Here is a 19,705-nt window from a genome sequence, read left to right on the forward strand (position 1 = left end):
CAAATGCAATGCGTCAATCTGCTTTTGGTCACATTCGGTTTCTACAGTCCAACGGAAAACTTTGAATGCATAAAATGAACGGCGATTTGGCGAGACGGCTGCTGGTTAGGCTAGATATTGCTGTCAACCAAGCATTTCGCAAAATCTGTGCATTGCACAATATAGCCTATCTCTACTGGACTGGTTGCCTGGCTGGCGCAGACTAATGCTCTGAGTGTGGCTATGTTGCGTCACACTTAGAACAGGCGTGTCCAGGTGGCTGTCGGTGCCTATGGCGCCTGACAGGTAAAGTGAGCGAAGAAAGGAAAAGGGTATGAGTAGCCATCTGTTGTCTTTTATCATGAAAATTTCATGAAAAGTATATTGTGAAATGTGTTCTATGTAAAAAGCCTCACATTTTCTAGCAAACTAAAAACTGCATTTTCAAAGAATTTTCCAATGTGAAACAAAATTTAGTCTTCAAAAAACCTTTGTCCCCAAAACATGAGCCTGAAAATGGGGGCTCTCAGGATCGTCTTATATTCGGGCCAATAGTATGTCTTCCGTAGGCTGTGCATCACACCAACTTTTCAGAGAGATGTGAACAATGGCAAATAAGAAAGCACAATGAGGCAGAAGAAAATCACTGCTGTTCTATAATGTGTTTTATTGACATTTCATGGGCACAAACAAACGTTGCCACAGGCGTCGGTCGCAGCAACATTTGTATCCTAGGTAACATGGTCTCAGAGTAGAAATAGGCTGAGACAACAATGCCAAATAATCTGACATGAATATACATACAGTATATGTGAATATACAATGAGAGACAGTGATATTGTTGCCCTTTTCATACTGTAGCTCACCGAGACAAAAGCAAACTCAGAAGTAGTTTCTCATAATTCAGGTTAGTCCTACCTCCTGTATTGTTTTAGGGCCAACCTAAATCCAGTCTAAAGTTAAGCTTATTGTTCATGAAATAGGTAATATTACTCATTGCATGAGAGAGAGAGAGAGAGAGAGAGAGAGAGAGAGAGAGAGAGAGAGAGAGAGAGAGGGAGAGACTGTATTTAAAGAGCGTGGTTGAATGATAAACCTTGGTTAATTAACCTACAGAAGCCAACCTGGTTCTTTAGGTCCCTAGACTCTATTCTTAGAATCCCCAAGACACCATAACTAAGCCTACCATGAAAGTCAGAGCATACCCATAATTCCAGTCATGGTGAGTCAGTACATCACAAGCACCTTTTAAAACCGTGAGATGCGAACAATGGCAGATGATAGAGCAACATGAGCGAGCAGAATGCGCTTCTATATTGTGTTTTATCGACATTTCATGGGCACAAACAAACGTTGCCGCCGGTGATGTTTGGCAATACTGCGTCCCCTGGGGAGTCATGCAGCTTTATCTTCAGATTAATACAGGGTTCTTTATTCTTTCTCAGTATCTCTGTCTCCTCTTTTGTCTTTCTGCCTCCAGCTCTTTGTTATCTTTTTCACACACACACACACACACACACACACACACACACACACACACACACACACACACATGCACGCATACACACATATGCACGCATGCACACACACACGCACGCACGCACACACACACACACACACACACACACATGCGTGCACGCACACACACACATGCATGCACGGATGCACATAGTGCACACAAACACACACACAGTTCACACATACGTACAACTTGCCAAAAATAGCACAACCAAAATGTTATGGTGTTTGGGTATTTTGGCAGAAAACAAGCAAACAAATAAACAAAAAACTGAGATATTCAGAGCACAAGTGGGACTGCTGTGTAGACAGGTTGTTGTTTTTTTTAACCTACCTACCTACATTTTCAGTAGGCTATGCTGAAATGCAGGGGAAATCCAAAAAACTGGGACAGTGTGAGGATCTGTGCATCTGAATGGGCCTCTCACATCCGACCTGTTCCATTTCTTTGTCTGCTGCCACCATCCCTCCCATCGCTCCTCCACAAGGTTCCCCCACTGCACTTCTCTGAAGAGCACTTCTGTCTGTTTACAGTGGGGTTTCAAAATTGCCTGTGATGCTTGGCTAGATTTCCATCAGGAGCCGCGCTGGGGGTCAGAGTGTGGGGGCTGTTGCGATGAAGAGCAGTGAGTATCTTTGTGGGGGAAAGCTACTGTCAGTGTGGTGTCTGTTTGTGAGTGTCTTTTTTGTATCTCTCTCTCTCTCTTTGTGTGTGTGTGTGTGTGTGTGTGTGCGTGTGCGTGTGCGTGTGCGTGTGCGTGTGCGCGTGCGTGTGTGTGTGTGTGTGTGTGTGTGTGTGTGTGTGTGTGTGTGTGTGTGTGTGTGTGTGTGTGTGTGACAGAGCGATGTTGGCACTTGTGTGTTGCCTGTACAGCACAGAGCTCTTGGATCCTCCAATCAGATTGAAGCACCAGCCCCTGGAGGGCCACAGGCAGTTTATGAATTCTTATTGGATCCAGCCACCATGGCCCACTGCATAGCAAACTGAAATCTGAATCTGAATTGGCAACTTTCAGCATAATAGCTGACATTAATATCACAAAAAAACATCAAAAAGCCTTAAATCGTTTACCGTTTACTGGATGAAGGGAGAGGGGAGGGGTCATATCATATCCAGCATGATACTGTGATATTGATTACTGTCTCTTACCGATATTGTGATTTTTTCCCCCCTAGCTGGATGGTCATTTCCAGGGCTGCTGACAGCTTCGGCCAGGCCCAGGACAAAGTAGTCTGAAAGGGCCCCCCAGCTCAATACATACTGTAATGAGGACCCAATTCTGGCCCCCCCTTCTCCCTGGGCCCGGGACAAATGTTCCCTTTGTCCCCCCCTGTCGGCCGGCACCCCTGGACAGTTCCACCAGGCATCTGACGGCTGAGGGTCTGACCATCAAAGGACCTTGAGGCCTCCACATGAGTGAAATATTGTGAAACTTTATGCCTCCCATAGTAAAAGGTTTCCCACCACTCAATCCATGACTTTTTTCGGGAACCTGATGTGATGGAGTGGCTTTACCAGCAGTGGCAGCGGCACACAATCGCCCGCATCAGTGAGACACACGGTATCTCCCCTCCACATCTCCCCTCTCCCCTCCATGTCTCCCCTCTCCTCTCTTCCCGTCTCCAATTGGCTTTAGATGTCTCTCGACATGCCTCCATAGGCTGCTGGGTGACGAAGAGTGAACCTGAATGACTTGCCTCTGTAAGCTGAGAGGTGATCAACCCAATCCTGCAGGCTTTCTCTCCAGAGAGGGCAATTGGACCCCAGAGAGGGCAATAGGACCCTGCTGAGAGGTGATCACCCCTCCTGCTGGCTTTCTCTCTATGGGAGGCAATAGCACCCTGGGGAGGCGGATATTTTAAAAAGAGAAACAAGACATCACTGTAGGAGGGACAAATAGTGATGCTGTCTATTGTTCAAAACAAACCACCAAATTATCTTATTCCAGAGAAAATTAAGACTATACTGTCAGAAGTGTGTGTGTGTGTGTATGTGTTTGCCAAGTGTTGAATAAACAACCAGAAGTGTTTGCTTCTATCTCTGCACATTTTCTCAAGCTGAGCCTGCATACTATAAACGTGAACATTAGCACAGTATAAATGAATGACTCCAATAATGATGGTGAACGGCTTTCAAAAAACAACAAGCTCTTGTGGCATGTTTTCATACTGGAACATTGACGTGCATGGTTGAAAAAAACCCACCATGACTACATGATCACCTAAAATAATAACTAGATGTTTCTGGCCATGACAAGACCTTTCAAGACCCTCTGTGATGATCTCCAAAAACAGCGATCAGGTTAATGAAGACAGGTTTATATCTGCTGGCACAAAATTGCTCCCTCCTTCCAATTATATTTGACAACTTTGCCAAAACAGCCGGAGGGAGACATCTTCAAGTCACCTTATTGTGGTAAACGTCAAAAGAATTAATTAGCATTTTCCTGAGTGTGTATCCTTATGGATGCTTCAGGGCATTTTCACACCTAAATATTACAAAGAGAAACGGGGTGATCTTGCCTGCACGTTAGACTTTTGAGGTGCGTCCGGACTCATTAGCGAACCGTACTGAAACCATGTCAATAAAGGTCTCCGTACAGTTCACTTCTGACTGGGTACACTTTGGAGCGTTCACATATGCAAGGAAAACGCTGTGTCACAGGTCTGATTACTTAAATGGCTGAAAGGGACCAAGTGTCAAAAACCACCGTCAGAGTCGGCTGGAATCACTTGAAGAGCGAGGAGGAATTACCATTTGCTGGGTCGGTGTTTTATTTTGTACCTTGCCTCTCTCAATTAATTGAAAACCTTTCCTATCTGTCTCTTGAAATTAGTCACTTATCATCAATGCATCAGGGTTTGTAATTGCAATAGTCTTGTGATGTTATGTGTATGTCCTGTGTGATGGAGTGACCATCACCAGGGTTGTGGGAGTGTTCTGACTGTCACACCAACGAGCCTGGCTCTTTGGTGTAGCGGTCAGAGCCCCAGTTTACTACCCCCGAAGGTCTGGGTTCAAGTCCCAGCTGGGCAACTCTACTCCCCTTCGCTACAAATGGTGTCAGAAGTGGGATGGCTACCGTGAGGCCATCGGAAGTGTACCCATTGTGTGTGAGCCGTAATTCCATGTGAGGGACCCCTAGGATTGGTGACCCCAGTGATGGGTGAAGCATTGATGATGGGGCACACTGGATGGGAGAAGAATGATGGGCAGTTGCGTGAGGGACACCATGAATGTGTGAAGCGCACAGGTGCGCTTCTCGAAGGGGATGGCAGTGTGATGGAGTGTTCTGACTGTCACACTAACGAGCCTGGCTCTTTGGTGTAGTGGTCAGAGCCCCAGTTTACCCAAGAAGGTCTGGGTTCAAGTCCCAGCTGGGCAACTCTACTCCTCTTCGCTACATCCTGTCTTAAATCGAGCCTTATGTCTAATGTGTATCTAATCTAATGTGTACATAGTTGAAGATGCATATCTCCTTGAGCATTGAAAGTATTGATGTAATTAACAGGAATGTGTCTTAGGGGTAGAAAATAAATTGTCTTTGTTTCCTTGTTGTGGTTGTGTTTGTTTGAAAATTAGGGGTGGGCAAACATGAAAATCTTTAATCGCATTAACTCAATGACTTTCTGTGATTAATCACGATTATCCAATGTAGGCCTACTAATGAAACAAATTATTGCATACAATATTACACTAGGGCTATTTAAGATTGTAGGCTACAGAAACTGATATATTAGAAATTAGAAACTCAAATTAGGATGGTCTACATGGGCCTACAAGGAGAAAAAAAAAAATTGTCTCTTAAAAAAACGGGCAACAGGCAGGCGTGCGTCTGTGAGATGTCCCACCTTCTCTCACTGTCAAAGACTCCCACCTTCTCTCTTATCTGTCGCTATTATTTAAGGTGTTTCAGTGACTAGAAACTATTTGACTGTCTGTTGGCATTGACAGCAATTACATCTTTCAAAACAATAACGTTGACATGACTAACACTATCTTAAATGCTGACGAGGTTGCTGATGTCGCGAAATCATAGCCTACCATGTTGATGCAGCCTACTATGCACGCGCAGCGCCATGTAGAAACCAAAACGTTGCGTGAGGAATGTAATATCTCGCGGTCCGCTTTTTGATCAGGGCTTTAGTAAGTCCGCGTGGCGTTATTGACAGCTGATAGACGGCCAGCATAACAGTACCCTTTTCATGCTGACCGTAGCCTACAATAGACTAACCTTGCGAGCTACAAAGGCGAGCCACATGCTGCTCGAGAGTTGCACAAGGAGGACTGTAGAACTGTGTACCGAAAATGTCCACTCAGAGGTTGACGTCCTTCTGTAGGCTATGCCTGTTTTGTTTTGCCTACTTTTCTAGACATTCTTCTTCTCTGTCAGCAGTCACTGGAAGCAGCAACAAGCGCGCTGACGCTTTCAAAATAAAAGCCACGAATGACGGTCATAAAAGGCAAAAAAAAAAACACGAAAAAAAACCTGCTGCGTTATAGCGTCAACGAAATTGTCGGGCGATATTGACCTCAATAGTTAACGCACCGTTAACGCGTTAACGTTGCCCAGCCCTAGTTGTTTCTTAAAAAAAAAAAAAGCAATGATGTAAACCTACTTTCAATTTACATCGGAGATGAAACCAGCATAACATTTTAAGTATACTTCTTACTCTTAGGACTTTCTAGGAGTAGATATTTTTCTATGTCCTATAGTGATTCTATGCCAGGCTGGAATCCAATAAACACACGCACACACACACACTCACGCACGCACGCACGCACACGCGCATGCACACGCACACACACACGCACAAGCACAGTGCATGCAAAATCTCCCAAATCTACCCTAATCCTAATTAGTCCCCTTCAAAAGCCATATCAGTAAGTTTGCAATGCAGCTGAGCACGTCATACATTCTTTTTACAGTGCCAGCAGATGGGCCTTGCAAAGATAAACATAAAAGGGATCATATAACAAACTGACACATAAGCAAATCACAAGACCAAATAACATGAAGATATACGGTACAGGGCCACATAAAACTGACATGGCACCCAGGAGTGATGTGACTATACACCTATGTAGCATGCATTTGATTTTGCCACTGAGCACTAAATCATTATTTTTTCTTTCTTTCTTTTTCCCCCATTTTTTATTTTATTTTAGAATTTCTTTGTAGGTGAGGATTTTTTTTTATCATCCTTCACATGAATGTTCAGGTACAAATGACACGTAAGCCACAAGAAAGAAGTTGTCGGCAGCTTCCGAAAATGTACAATTGAAACAACAAAACACAATTTCACTTTCAATTCCTATAAAGTGTTTGGAAGCACATTAACAACAGAGGAAGAAAAGTAAAAGCATAGAAGAGAACAAAATAAAGGGGGCATCAGTCAAGTCAAGTCGGCTTTATTGTCCATTTTTTACATGCACTGGTCATACAAAGAATTTAAATTACATTTCTAACTTTACCATGCAGACATAGACATACAGTAGGAAAGTAATGACAAGAAGAAAGAAACTATTGGAACTGTAAATTAACGATGTTGACTTTCTTGAGATTGATGATGTTGAGTTTCTTAATTAGATGGTGAATCACATTTCAGGCTGTTCAAGATTCAAACTGATACCAGTGATTATCATAACAGTTTTATCACAACAAACAGCAAACTAGCATGCAGTGTGATACCAAAACCCTGAAAAAATACAACCGTATGCAGTTAATGTGTGCTAAGAAAAACATTGCATTAATTGCAAAATAACGATGGAGTGTGGGTATTGTCACATGGTTTCCACTGTCAGTTAAAGCAGAGATGTTCCAAAGGGAGTATGAAAAAAATTGGTTAAAGCAGAGAGTGTGGATAAGAGATAAAGAATCTCTGGCTAAAGGTTTATGGTCAGCTGACATTCTATATCAGTATATCATCTATATATCACAATGCTTCACATACACTGTAGCAGAGCTCTCCACAACACCAGGGCTGGACTGGGGGAGAAATAGGGCCCGGGCACTTTTGGCTTAAAGGGGCGTCTTCTAATTAGAGGCGCAGAACTGACTCACCGGTGGGCCCCGCTCCCTCATGGGCCCCGATATTTTTTTAAAAGTGCGTTTTTTTACATTTCTGAAAATAGGGGCCCACGAGGGTGCATGGCCCACCGGGAAATGCCCGCTATGCCAGATGGCCAGTCCAGCCCTGCACACCACAGATGAAAGAACGCTTTGCTTTTGCGATAAAAGACAGACATGGGCGATCATCACAGGGTGATAGATCTGAGGCCATGTACCACTCCAGTGACCCCTGCTGTGGCACTGGAGAGGGAACAGAGGAACAGCCTCTCCCACTCTCTCTCTCTCTCTCTGTTTCTCTTTCTCTCTCCCCAACACACACGCACGAACGCATGCGTGCGCGCACACACACACACACACACACACACACACACACACACACAAGCCCTTTTGAATGATGTATTGTGTTTCACCATTTCCAGTTGCTCCACTTCAAAGTTCAGAACAGAACCACTGTATGGATGTGGCAGCACGGCTTTATAAATGTTAATAACTTTCAAGTGTTCTCCACTTCATACTAACAGGATTCTTCTTTTGCGTCTTCCATCTTCCCTGCATAATTCAATTCCTTTCACCGTCTGACGTGTTCGCTACCAGGGTCCAGCTGCCGCAGCAGACATTAATAGAGTTTGCTCATACTGTATGCTTTATGTGCATGATTTATTGGGCTTCCTATCATATTTATAAGGACCATCCGTCAGATTTTGTGAGGCCTGGTAGGCCTACATATTTTCAGGCCTAAAATGCAAACATTGGAATGGTAGTAACGCAAGATGTGTTTGTTCGGAATTAATGTGCCTGAATCATCTGTGAACAGCAATCCAAAAAAAATCTTTTAACTTATGTGAGAGAATTTGAGCCTGCATATTAAAGTTGCATAGAAAGCAAACTGAAGCCAGGGCAGCAAAGACACAGATTTTAAAGAAGACGTAGCGACTTGCAGGAGTGAGAACTAGGCCAAGGCAAACACAGAAGTCAGACAATAACTAATGCATCCAAGTCATAAATTCAGTCCCACGTACATCCTATATTTCTATACTGTTCATTATAGGATGTATAGTGGATGTCTACCTACGGTATGTCTTTATGTATCTATACACCCAAATGATGTGAATAATAGGAGTAGCAAGGTACTGTCAGTAGTTGAGAAAAACTGCTTCTCATCATGACATGATGGATACATGTATTGTTCATGATGCCATTTGTAGCTGTGCCTTTGACAGAGTTTCAGGGTGCTTGGTCAGCATCCTGCTCTCAAAATGTGACCTCAGAATCATGATGACTCAAATGGGACATAACTGCCGCAATTTTGTGGGGGTTTTTGTTGGAGTTTTGTGGTACACTGAACCCATATTTCCTCATACCAGAAAAACATGGGTTCATGTTAGGCCTCCCATAATGCAAAATCACTATTCCTGCATAGTGCATACAAAGTAAAACACTGTGTTAATTCAACACTTAGAAAGCACTATGAGACCAAATCAACTGTAGAAGGTGTTAAATCTCTAAGTGTATATTTAACACTGCATTTTTTTTTGCTGTGTACCCGACTATTTCAGAAACCACATAATCCACATCCACCTCCTGTGCTTTACATTTTAGGCCTAACGGTCCTAAACAGACACAACTGTTGTTCGCTTGGCATTCAGCATGGGGCTTTAGAGATACAGAGAATGATGTCGGGAAATGGGGACATCATTTTTTTGTGAAGGACTAAAGTAACTCATCCGCTCCCTCAGCTTCCTGACAGACGTGAGCACAGGATCGAGTTTGCACCTGTCAGGACTGCCAGCCAACCCATCAGCGTCTCAATCATCTTCAGAGAGGATGAAAAAAGTTACACCTCTTCCACACGCTGGGCTGCTGGAGATCTGATAGTGGTAGATGCCATGTCAGAGTGGCACTGCACAGGAACACAGAACATTCTGGCGTGTTAGTTCAGCACTTGGAGAGTAAAATTTAACACTTGCCATATAGTGTTGGTTCTACTCTCTACGTGTTGAATTAGCACAGCAAAATGTACGGCAAAGTAAGCAGACATTACTACTACTACTATTACTACTACTGCTGCTACTGCTACTACAACTACTACTGCTCCTACTACTAAATGCTACTACTGCTACTGCTGCTGTTACTGTTACTACAACTGCTACTGCTACTGATACAACTACTACTAAGCAGACATTACTACTACCAGTGCTTAATTTGAGGGGGAGCAAGGGGGAGCTAGCTCCGGAACCTCAGAGGAGAGCCCCGGAACCTTGGATGGAACCTCATGGAAAGACATCACAGACCCCCCTCGGGGGGGAGCCACCCATCCTCTGTTCTCCAGGACCTCCCGCTTGACAAATTAAGCACTGACTACTACTACTACTACTACTACTACTACGACTAACACTACTACTACTACTACTACTACTACTACAACTACTACTGCTACTACTACTAAATGCTACTACTGCTACTGCTGCTGTTACTGTTACTACAACTGCTACTGCTACTGATACAACTACTACTAAGCAGACATTACTACTACTACTACTACTACTACCAGAGACGTTCTTAATGCAGAGACGGCCAACTCGACGTTCCTTCCTGTTTCACTTATGACGTCGGCCACGCCCCTTTAGGAGACCTGATAGGAGACTTTTATAATGGGCGCCTATGGGCGAATCTGACTTTTCCACGGATACGACCAATGCCTTAATTCATGGGCGGAGCGATGGATTTAAAAATGTTATATCTTGCGAGCCACATGCCTTCTTTACATTCTGAAAATTTAAATGACATCTCAGAATTAATTTTTCACAGAGAAAATCGACTTTGTTTGACGCGTGTCCCGTCTAGTGCGAGCCACTGCCATGGAATGCCAAGAATGATTGACAAGCGGTGCAGAATATGCTTTGCGTGAAAACAGGAGCGGTTGATAAGGAGCCCTGCATTAATTGACGTTTATTTTTGTTATGTTGTTTTGTTGTTACATCGTAGGCCCTAGTTCACGTCTACTTTGCACGTCTGTTGTGAAATGGGCTAGTAGCCTAATTTCGACAAATTATTAAAAGCTTGATGTTCATTTCTGCACGTTTCCGTTTCAGTGCTGTCCATAAGTAGCCTGTTTTCGCCGCTCCCCAGTCTGTCCACGGGTTTATAGCCTAAATCTAGTGAGACACAATACCATGACTGCAAATAAATGACAACAGTTGGGTGGCAAATGCATACGTTAGGCTACTGCTTTATCGACTTCATTCAATAGGCTACTCTTTGCAGCAGTCTGTGTTGCATGACACTTCAGCATCATCTCATCCAGTCAACTGTTAAACGAAATGCAGGTTGCGCCAGGCAGGGCAAAAGTTAGCAGATGGCTGGTTAACTCGGACATTAGCCTATTCATTTCGCAAATATTGTAGGCCTATTAGTAGACTAGTTCAGATACACTGCGCTCTTCCCTGTGGTGCGTCTCCAGTTGAATAAAGGTGAGAAAGTGGATCGCACTCGGGTTCTTCTTTTCTTCTTCTTCTTCTTCTTCTTCTTCTTCTTTTTTTTTTTACATAGCAGCAAGAGTGTAGACAAACGTTTTGGCTGCTGCCTTCGTCAGTGTCTCCACTTCTGCTGCTATGTAAAAAATAAAAAGATGAAAAGAAGAACCAGAAGTGCGATCCACTTTCTCACCTTCTAAGTTATTCAACTGGAGACGCACCACACGGAACAACGCGGTGTATCTGAACTAGGCTATACTACTTCTGCAACTGAGCCTCACCAGCAGCCTCCAATAGGCCTATGTCCTTCGAGACGCTAAGTTAACAGACGCAAGAGCCAAAACTTTCACCTTCAGCGCAGCAGAAAGAACAAAAATCCTGTACTATCCCGCAAATATTGGATTAAAAACCGTGAATCTTGACATGAGAAAATAGAGGATAGGCTCAACGATGCACTAACGAGATGCAGGATACGAGTTTGATAGCTGTAGGTTCTCTCTCGAAATGTTCGAGTTTGGCACTGCATAGCCTGCGCTCTCTGGATATCCTCGGTTTTTTATCAGGCTATATTGAGCGATTATTGATCCCGTTATGATCCTCTCCTTTCTAAGCACGATATGAACACAAAAAAACGTCCGTGTAGTTGTGTAGCACAATAGGCTATATTTCATACGAAGTCATGACCACGATTGCATGAACTTGATTACATTTAATTTAAAATTATACACGAGGTCATGTATAAACTCAAGCAGCACGTCTTTCAATGTAAATAATTTGGTTGGACATAGGCTACAATTAAAAAATAAATAAAAAAAAAACCCTAAGCCAGCCACACAAGTTTTAATCATTGTGCCGTCTTGTCATGTCGTTCAACCTTCTTGCATGAATCAGGTGGCTCTGTCTGCAGGCACTTGATTTTGTTCACAGTGGCTGTATTTCTCACGTCTATGCCATCTAAAATATCAAAAGCATTTTGATTTAGTGCAGAGACCACGGCAACATAAAGTTATCATATTAAGTTGCCCAGGGCGGTCGGTTTTGTAAAATAGTGCGTGATGCTGCTGTTAAACGTTGCCTGGCTGTTTCTCTGACCGGAGTTCTCCCAGCGCCAGCGGGGCAAATGAATTTAGGAAACGTGATTGGTTGATTCTGCGCTGGTGTTCGATGATTGACAGTTTGGCCACGCCTTTTTAGGAGACCAGAAGTACTTGGTTGGTGAAACATTCCATCCTATTGTTGACGTCACCAGCTGGCTATCTTTTTAGAATAGAGAATCTTTGCTATTACTACTACTACTACTACGACTAACACTACTACTACTACTACTACTACTACTTAGCCTGATAAACCAGACTAAATGTGGATGTCTAATTTAGTCTGGCCTCGATGCATAATACATCCGAAGATTGTTGATGAGAACAACCTTCCCTCAAAACCCTGCCCGCTTTGATTCAAAACACATCTTTGTGTTGTAATTGGTTTGTCAGATTCATGGCATTCTGGCTTCATTGAATCATTATGCGAGGCCAGACCCACCCGTAGACAAACATTTTGCCGTCCAGCGGGTGGTGCTGGTTCACCAGGCTAACTACTACTACTACTACTACAACTACTACTGCTACTACTACTAAATGCTACTACTGCTACTGCTACTGCTACAACTACTACTAAGCAGACATTACTACTCAGGGGCGTAAAGTATACCCCCGCAGCCCCCGCGAGGCAGGGGGGCCCATATGAGGATGGGGCCCCACATGGGCCCTTGACTTGAAGAAACAGGCCCCCTCTACATGATATTAGGCCCTCTTTTTTCGTTCGGGGGCCCATTTTTGGTAGCTTGCAGGGGGGCCTGAAGTACTTGCGTTACGCCAGTGCAACTACTACTACTACTACTACGACTAACACTACTACTACTACTACTACTACTACTACTAAGACTAACACTACTACTACTGCTACTGCTACTGCTACTGCTACTACTTCTACGTGTAGATGAGTTCTGTGTCACCACTCTCAACTGTTTGCTGATTGGCAAAACAGTAAGTGAATCAAGCTAGGAGGCTTTCGCCAAACTATGTACGAAGCCAAAATCTTTGGGTGGAAGTAAATAGGATGGCATCGCCAGGCACTCCATGTGGTGCCATATTTGCAATGGAGGATACTAACTGGCCGATGATTCCTTGACTGAGTCCATATTATTGTTTAAATGTGGGCAACAGCATCCTCTGTTCAGGATCACAGATTAGTTAGACGATGATGTGTGATTTAGATGATGCAATACTATTAACAGATATGGGACATTGGAGAGGATACCCAGTTTAATTGAATTCAGCTTGTCATTTTGTTTCACATAGCCGTAATTAAAATCATTTCATTGCCTTATAATTATAAACAATACCTTACTGTAACAGCCATGATAACATCATTTCTTGGGGGTGCAGGTGCACAGTTTTGAGGAGGTGAGCTGGTGCACTTGCATTAATGTATTGTCTTCACCCGTTTCCCACCATTCCCGAGACTCTGCTTCAACTGGAGGGGGGGTGGTTGATGACTGATTGGTATTTCCGCGGCCCTTTGTGGTTGCGGCGAGATCTTTTTTTTCTCAAGTGGCTAAAGAAAGCTGACATTCAATTAAAAAGAAATGAGCAAATAAAATCAATGGGATCGCTTACGCTGTGGTGACAAAAGAAGTCAACAAAGGACAACACGATCCTACATCTTAATTAAGAGAAATAATGAGGACGACACTGGAAAGAAAATCCAATTATCATGCAGAGACCCAGCTGAACCATACGTAGCAATTCTCACATGAATCTATTGGTACACCACACAACACAGTATGTTTATGAGAAGTGAATGTGTGTGCATGCTGTACATGCATGATTAGAGCTCAGCTCACTTTGATTTGCATGTTGTTTGTATATGAGGCATTACTGGTTGCATTAATTAGTGTAGTTTTTACACACAATGAAGGAATTGCTAGACATGCACTGTATTTTGCTTTAACAAAATGGATGTCTTTCCATGAAAGACTTGCTGAAAGCATTTAAGGTGCACATTCAAACTGACATGTAGGTCTCAGCAAATATAGCATGTATGCAGTGACTCAAAAGGGTCAAGGATTGGAAAAGTAATCGAGAGTGTCAATAAAACGAGAGCTCACTTTGCAAAGAGTGCCCTCCATTCCTGTTATATTTGTAGAGTTTTGCACACTATTGCACACGAGATGTCTGGGCATTTGTGTTGCTTGAACAATATGGATGACTTGGAAAGGAGGAAAGGCACAGAGTAGAAATAAAAATGGATGAGGGTATGTGATGGGTTGTGCATTACCCTGATGGCCAGGCAGGGCTAGACTGGCCATCTGGCATAGCGGATATTTCCCGGTGGGCCCCGTACCCTCATGGGCCCCTATTTTCAGAAGTTTTTTGTTAAAAAACGTACATTTCTGAAAATAGGGGCCCACGACACGAGGGTGCAGGGCCCACCGGTGAGTCAGTTATGCGCAGCTAAATATGAGGGGCCCCTTTAAGCCAAAAGTGCCCGGGCCCTATGTCTCCCCCAGACCAGCCCAGTGGCCAGGGAAGTCGACAAGGAGGGACAAAAGGGGTCAGTTGTCGAAGGCTTAGGGAGATTAGGGGGGTCCATAATTTGGTCCTCGTTACATTGAATGTATTGAGTGGCGGGGCCCTTTTAGATGTCTTTGTCCTGGGCCCAGCCAAAGTTGTCAGCGGCCCTGCTGGTGACATCCCACTGCCAACAGAGTTTTTGTGTTTAATTCTGAGGAAGACTGATACTGATGTGATGCTTGTCCTAAAGAAGGAGCACAGGTGTGTAGAGTCACGGTCGTGTGCCTGACCGATTGAGGATAGCAGTATCTGTCATCAGCAAAAACGCCAACCCTGTTCGACAGGGCAGCCACATCGGACGACATTAATTAATTAAATCTTTGTGGGTGACCTCTGATGTTGTAGCTTAATGACAATATTAGCCCCATATTAAGTGGAACACTGAAGAAAGTCCTGACAGGTCATAGCACTACACAAAGGCACACGCTGACATTTCAGATACAACCCCAGTATCATTCTTGTTTGTTAATAAAAAAATAATCATTTTCCTGCAGGGAAGCAATAGATGTTTTTTTTCATAATGTTACCTCATATTGCTTTAGTAGTTAAATAATGTAAGCCAAGGGTATTCAATTAAATGTCAACGAGGGTCAGTTGTTGAAATTCCTCCAAGTAAAGGGGCCGAGCTATATGTATGTATTGTGGTTGCCGACTGTCAATGAAAAAAATATGGGAAACTTCATTGAAGTGGGGGGTATGGGGGTCCTCCTCCATAAAGTTTTGCATTTCTTAGATGTAATTTCCTGCATTGTAACGTCCCGTGTCCCGTTTAAGCTTGATACAGAACTCAACAATTCTGTATTTTAAGGGGCTTGTGGGGGGCCAGAACCTTGCTGTCCAAGGGCCGCATCTTCCCCAGGGCCGCCATTTGAACAGCCCTGGTGTAAGCTATAGTGTTCATGCAGCAGGACCTCTCTATGTCTCAGGACGTTGGGAAAACACTCTCAACAGAAATCAGTGCCGCTCTCACTTAGTAATGAAGAATCAGTTCACAAGTCCACAGGCACCTAATTATAGCTAAGAGGTATCCACTCGAGCTGAAAGAGGTGAACTGATTTCTTAAAGGGCAAATCTTTCACCACCCCTGTCAGTGGGAAATCAAGAAAGCATATCCTTTTGATGGCATGCAATAAATTCTTGTTTGAAAGTGCATGTGGGGTGCATGCATACATGAGCAGGCGACACCAGCTCAATACGTAGTTGTGTCATGGAAGATACTTTTTATTCAGGAGGTGAGGGGCATCCATTCACAGTCTACACATCTGCCTGTTTTTAGTGTATGGCGCCCATATAGTACCGTAAATGCAGTAGCCTAATAATTGTCTGATACAGGTATTAGTGGAAATGGCATAAAATATCATACAGTATACCGATATCACAGAGCGATATCACCAAAGCATGAGAGCTGACAGCAAGAGCTAGTTCGCAGTCATCTGTTATGTAGGCTACTTATTTTTGTTTTCTTAACAGTGTCAAATTGCGTTTGAGGAAATTATCATTTTAATATCTTCAAGGCTTAAGGGTTTTAGCTATTTGTTATTTAATTACTGTCCTGTGAACACAAGCGAGATGACAGAGGGGTTACATGTAAATAGAAAATAAGGCATCAATAACCTGACAAGAGAATACCAATGTCATGCAGTCATCCAGTATTTATTTAGCATGATACAATATAACATCATATAATATAATATGATATAGGCCTATGTTTATTTAACATAACCTACCGTATTTCACTGTCTGTCTTTCATCTGATTTTATATTTGTATAATATGCACATATCTCTGTAAATATATCACTATTCCCTTCCAAAAATTCTGTAGTCTTCTGTAGCATGTCTAAATTTATTACGCATGACATTTGCCAGATGTTGTGGAAAATTCCTATTTGGTATTCTAAAGACTATCACAACCGTAATGCACAACAAGAAGTATGAGATATGACTGTAAAACACCATGTTTCATTCCCATGTGTATGAGTGGAGGTACAAAACACTTGCAGGAGGAGAGAAGTGCCACACACTCTCGAGTTAAATAAACAAGTTTTTAATGTGACAACGTTTCGGCCCGTCGGCCTTCCTCAGGTCACGTCATCCCAATGTGTAGCCATAGCTCAGTTACCTACAAATAAACAAGCTTGCCAGCAGGAGAATACTGCAACCAGAGGCGGACTTTCTATTGCCTGGAGCCCCAACCAAATCTGGTTCCCCAACTCATAGCAGTCATGGTAAATGCACTAAAAAGGAGGCTTGATCTCAATTTGTCCCTTATGTAAAGCAATTGAAGATAGAGGCCTATATGAGATAAATCACTAAAAAACCAAACACACCGAAACACAGAATGCTATGTCTGTATGATGACTTTTGAGGGGCCCATATTTATAATTCACCTAAGGCCCCAAAATGGCTAGATCCGCCCCTAACTGTAACACGACTTAAGTTTTCAGTAAAGGCAAGAGAGAGGATGGGGAGGAGATTAAGGAGACAGACCTGCGTCTATGATTTCATGAAACAACCCAGTGTATTTACCTTGCATTAACAGGGAAGGCGTAGGGGAGAGTGGGAGAAAGAAAGGCACACACACACACCAAGGTCAGAGGAGCTTTATGGCCAGTGTCAACAGGAAGTGCATGATAAACAAAAGGATTATGGGATAGCTAGCGGCCCCTTCCAGACAAATGGAAGCAGCTGGCCGTGCTGCCCTGCAGAATGACCTTGAGGAACTGTCAACAGACGATACACATCAGTCAAACAGACACACGCATGCATTTTTGCACGCACAGACAGACAGACAGATAGACAGACAGACTGACAGACAGGAAGACAGACCGACAGACAGACTGAGAGACAGACAGGCGGACACATACACACGTGCGCGCACACACACACTGCAATTTTCACTGAGATCCAATTAGAAATGAGCAATTGTAATTAGTTTTAGCTTAATGCTGAAGCAACTCTCTAGATCTTTTAAAATGTTTAATATTTGGAAAAAATAATAGAACAAAGCCACTGTATATGGGTTAAAGATGACTTTTTTAGGGGGCTCAAACGTCAGGTGGAGTAACGGCATTTAATGTCCCTAAATTAATTAGTAATAGGTGGTTGACCTGCTGCAATGAATATTCTTCTCAGATAGTCCACTAAAAACAAACAAACAAACAAACAAACTACATCTATACAATAGTGGCACTGGCTGTCGTGCCGCCCTGACCTGACGTGAGCTACTGCTGAAATGTCACTGACCCAAGAGTAATACACTAGAAGGGATGTGATTTTTAAAGAATACAACTTGACCTAAATCGGGAAACTACGACAAGGTGATGTTGGGCAGGAATGTGGGATAAATAAAAAGCTGTGGATCTTTGTTGGAAATGTGAATTCACATGGCACCTCTACTGTAATGAAAAACCTTGCTGACTCCCTGAGAAATGGAGGGCATGACTGACAGCAACATTCACTTGTACCACCACCACCAGACCTCTCCGCTCCACTGGCTCTGTAGTGCTGGCATAAATAAAAGCAGAGAGCAGAGGTGGCCCAGGATGGATGAGTTGATGCTACAGGGTATCGTGGAGCCTTCTGTTATATACACTGGCAGTGAAATAGAATTTCATATAAGCGCCCCCAAAGTGGGTGCCACGTTCAATGAGACAATGAATTCAATTCATCTGAGATTCCACTTATGTGTGCAAAAGCAGCGACAACAGCAGCAGTAGTATTGGAGTATCTGAATGGCTGCCAAGATAGGCTGCTACCTCTTCCTGTACAGTTCCTGCACACTGCCCTTTGTTTGTGCAGTTAAATGTCAATAAAACACAGATGGTCGTCCATTTGGTACTGGAAGCAGTGAACATGCCCGAAACAGATCATCTGAAGGTAAGTGTTGTATTATACATAATTAGGTGGATGAGTTTCGGCAACCCACAACATGCCACACGCATCACAGCAATCCACACAAATGCTATTATTTTGCAAGCATAAAGCCGAAGGGCGCACAGCACACATGAAAATAGCTCAATCAAACATCAGGGACAAACGCCGTCCTTGACGATTCAGTGAGCGCGGTAGGTGGGTGCTCTGAAACCCAGGGATAAAATTAACGCTGCCCATAAAAGCAACGGCCTGGAAAGAATACAAGCAAACAGCGCACCAATCAGGTGGAGGTCGGGAGACGACCAGCTGTAGTGCCCAGTGGTGTATGGGCCATGAAAGCAAGGAGCTGGAGGGGTCAGAGAGAGAGCAAGGTTGCTTTTGTACTCTAAAAGTGGGATTAAATGTTTAACGGAAAATGTTTTTGTGGTGCTGTGTTGTGCATCTGTTATTGAAAAACCATTAGAGGGTGTATTTTGTTCCATTTGAATTTTAATATCTATGTGAAATCTTTCTGCATTAGTAGGGCAAATGCTGTTGACATGGTTTTATACAATGTAATGTGTATTAACACTAATTCAGATTATGCACTTAAAGACTTTTCATTTTTTGTGTTAACTTTTTCATTTCTATTTACCCCACGACCATCCATTTCTAAGTATACATTTTGGGTCCGTTCCAAACAGCTGCCTTTTCAGATGACTTACTGACTTTGAGTCATCGAGTGCCAAATGAACCTCCATGGTACTACCTACACACATGGGTTCCCTTCACCTGAAAGGAGGGGAACTCCAAACCAAATACTGTACATGCAGTGTAATGAGGACCCAAATCTGGGGCCCTCCTATCCCTGGGCCTGGGACAACTGATCCATTTTGCCCCTCCCTGTGAGCTTCCCTGAGTATGAAAACAGAATGAAATCATTCAGGCAACTGATCTATGTGACCAATGTTTAACACACAGCAGTTGTCGAGATATGGCCTGTTGACCTTGAACAGAATGACTGAACTATTGCCCCTTCTCCCTGTGTTGCCTCATCTCATGCTGATCACACAGAGTGGAATCCCTACTGTGTTATGACAATTTATCACCCGGTGAGCAGACGGAACGTCTTCTGATTGGCTGAGCAGGTATCCATTATTCCCCGGTAGTAGGACACCT

The 19,705-nt window shown here is 43.4% G+C and overlaps 1 long non-coding RNA gene across 1 annotated transcript; it reads left to right on the plus strand.

Moving 5' to 3' along the window:
* Positions 1-272: 272 nt before the first annotated feature.
* Positions 273-3,475, plus strand: LOC134460322 (uncharacterized). Its single transcript, XR_010037058.1, has 3 exons — positions 273-311; positions 2,032-2,123; positions 2,674-3,475. It is a non-coding gene; the product is annotated as an uncharacterized LOC134460322 (long non-coding RNA).
* Positions 3,476-19,705: the final 16,230 nt, after the last annotated feature.

This window comes from Engraulis encrasicolus, chromosome 12 (assembly GCF_034702125.1).
Source record: "Engraulis encrasicolus isolate BLACKSEA-1 chromosome 12, IST_EnEncr_1.0, whole genome shotgun sequence".
Classification (NCBI taxonomy): Eukaryota; Metazoa; Chordata; class Actinopteri; order Clupeiformes; family Engraulidae; genus Engraulis; species Engraulis encrasicolus.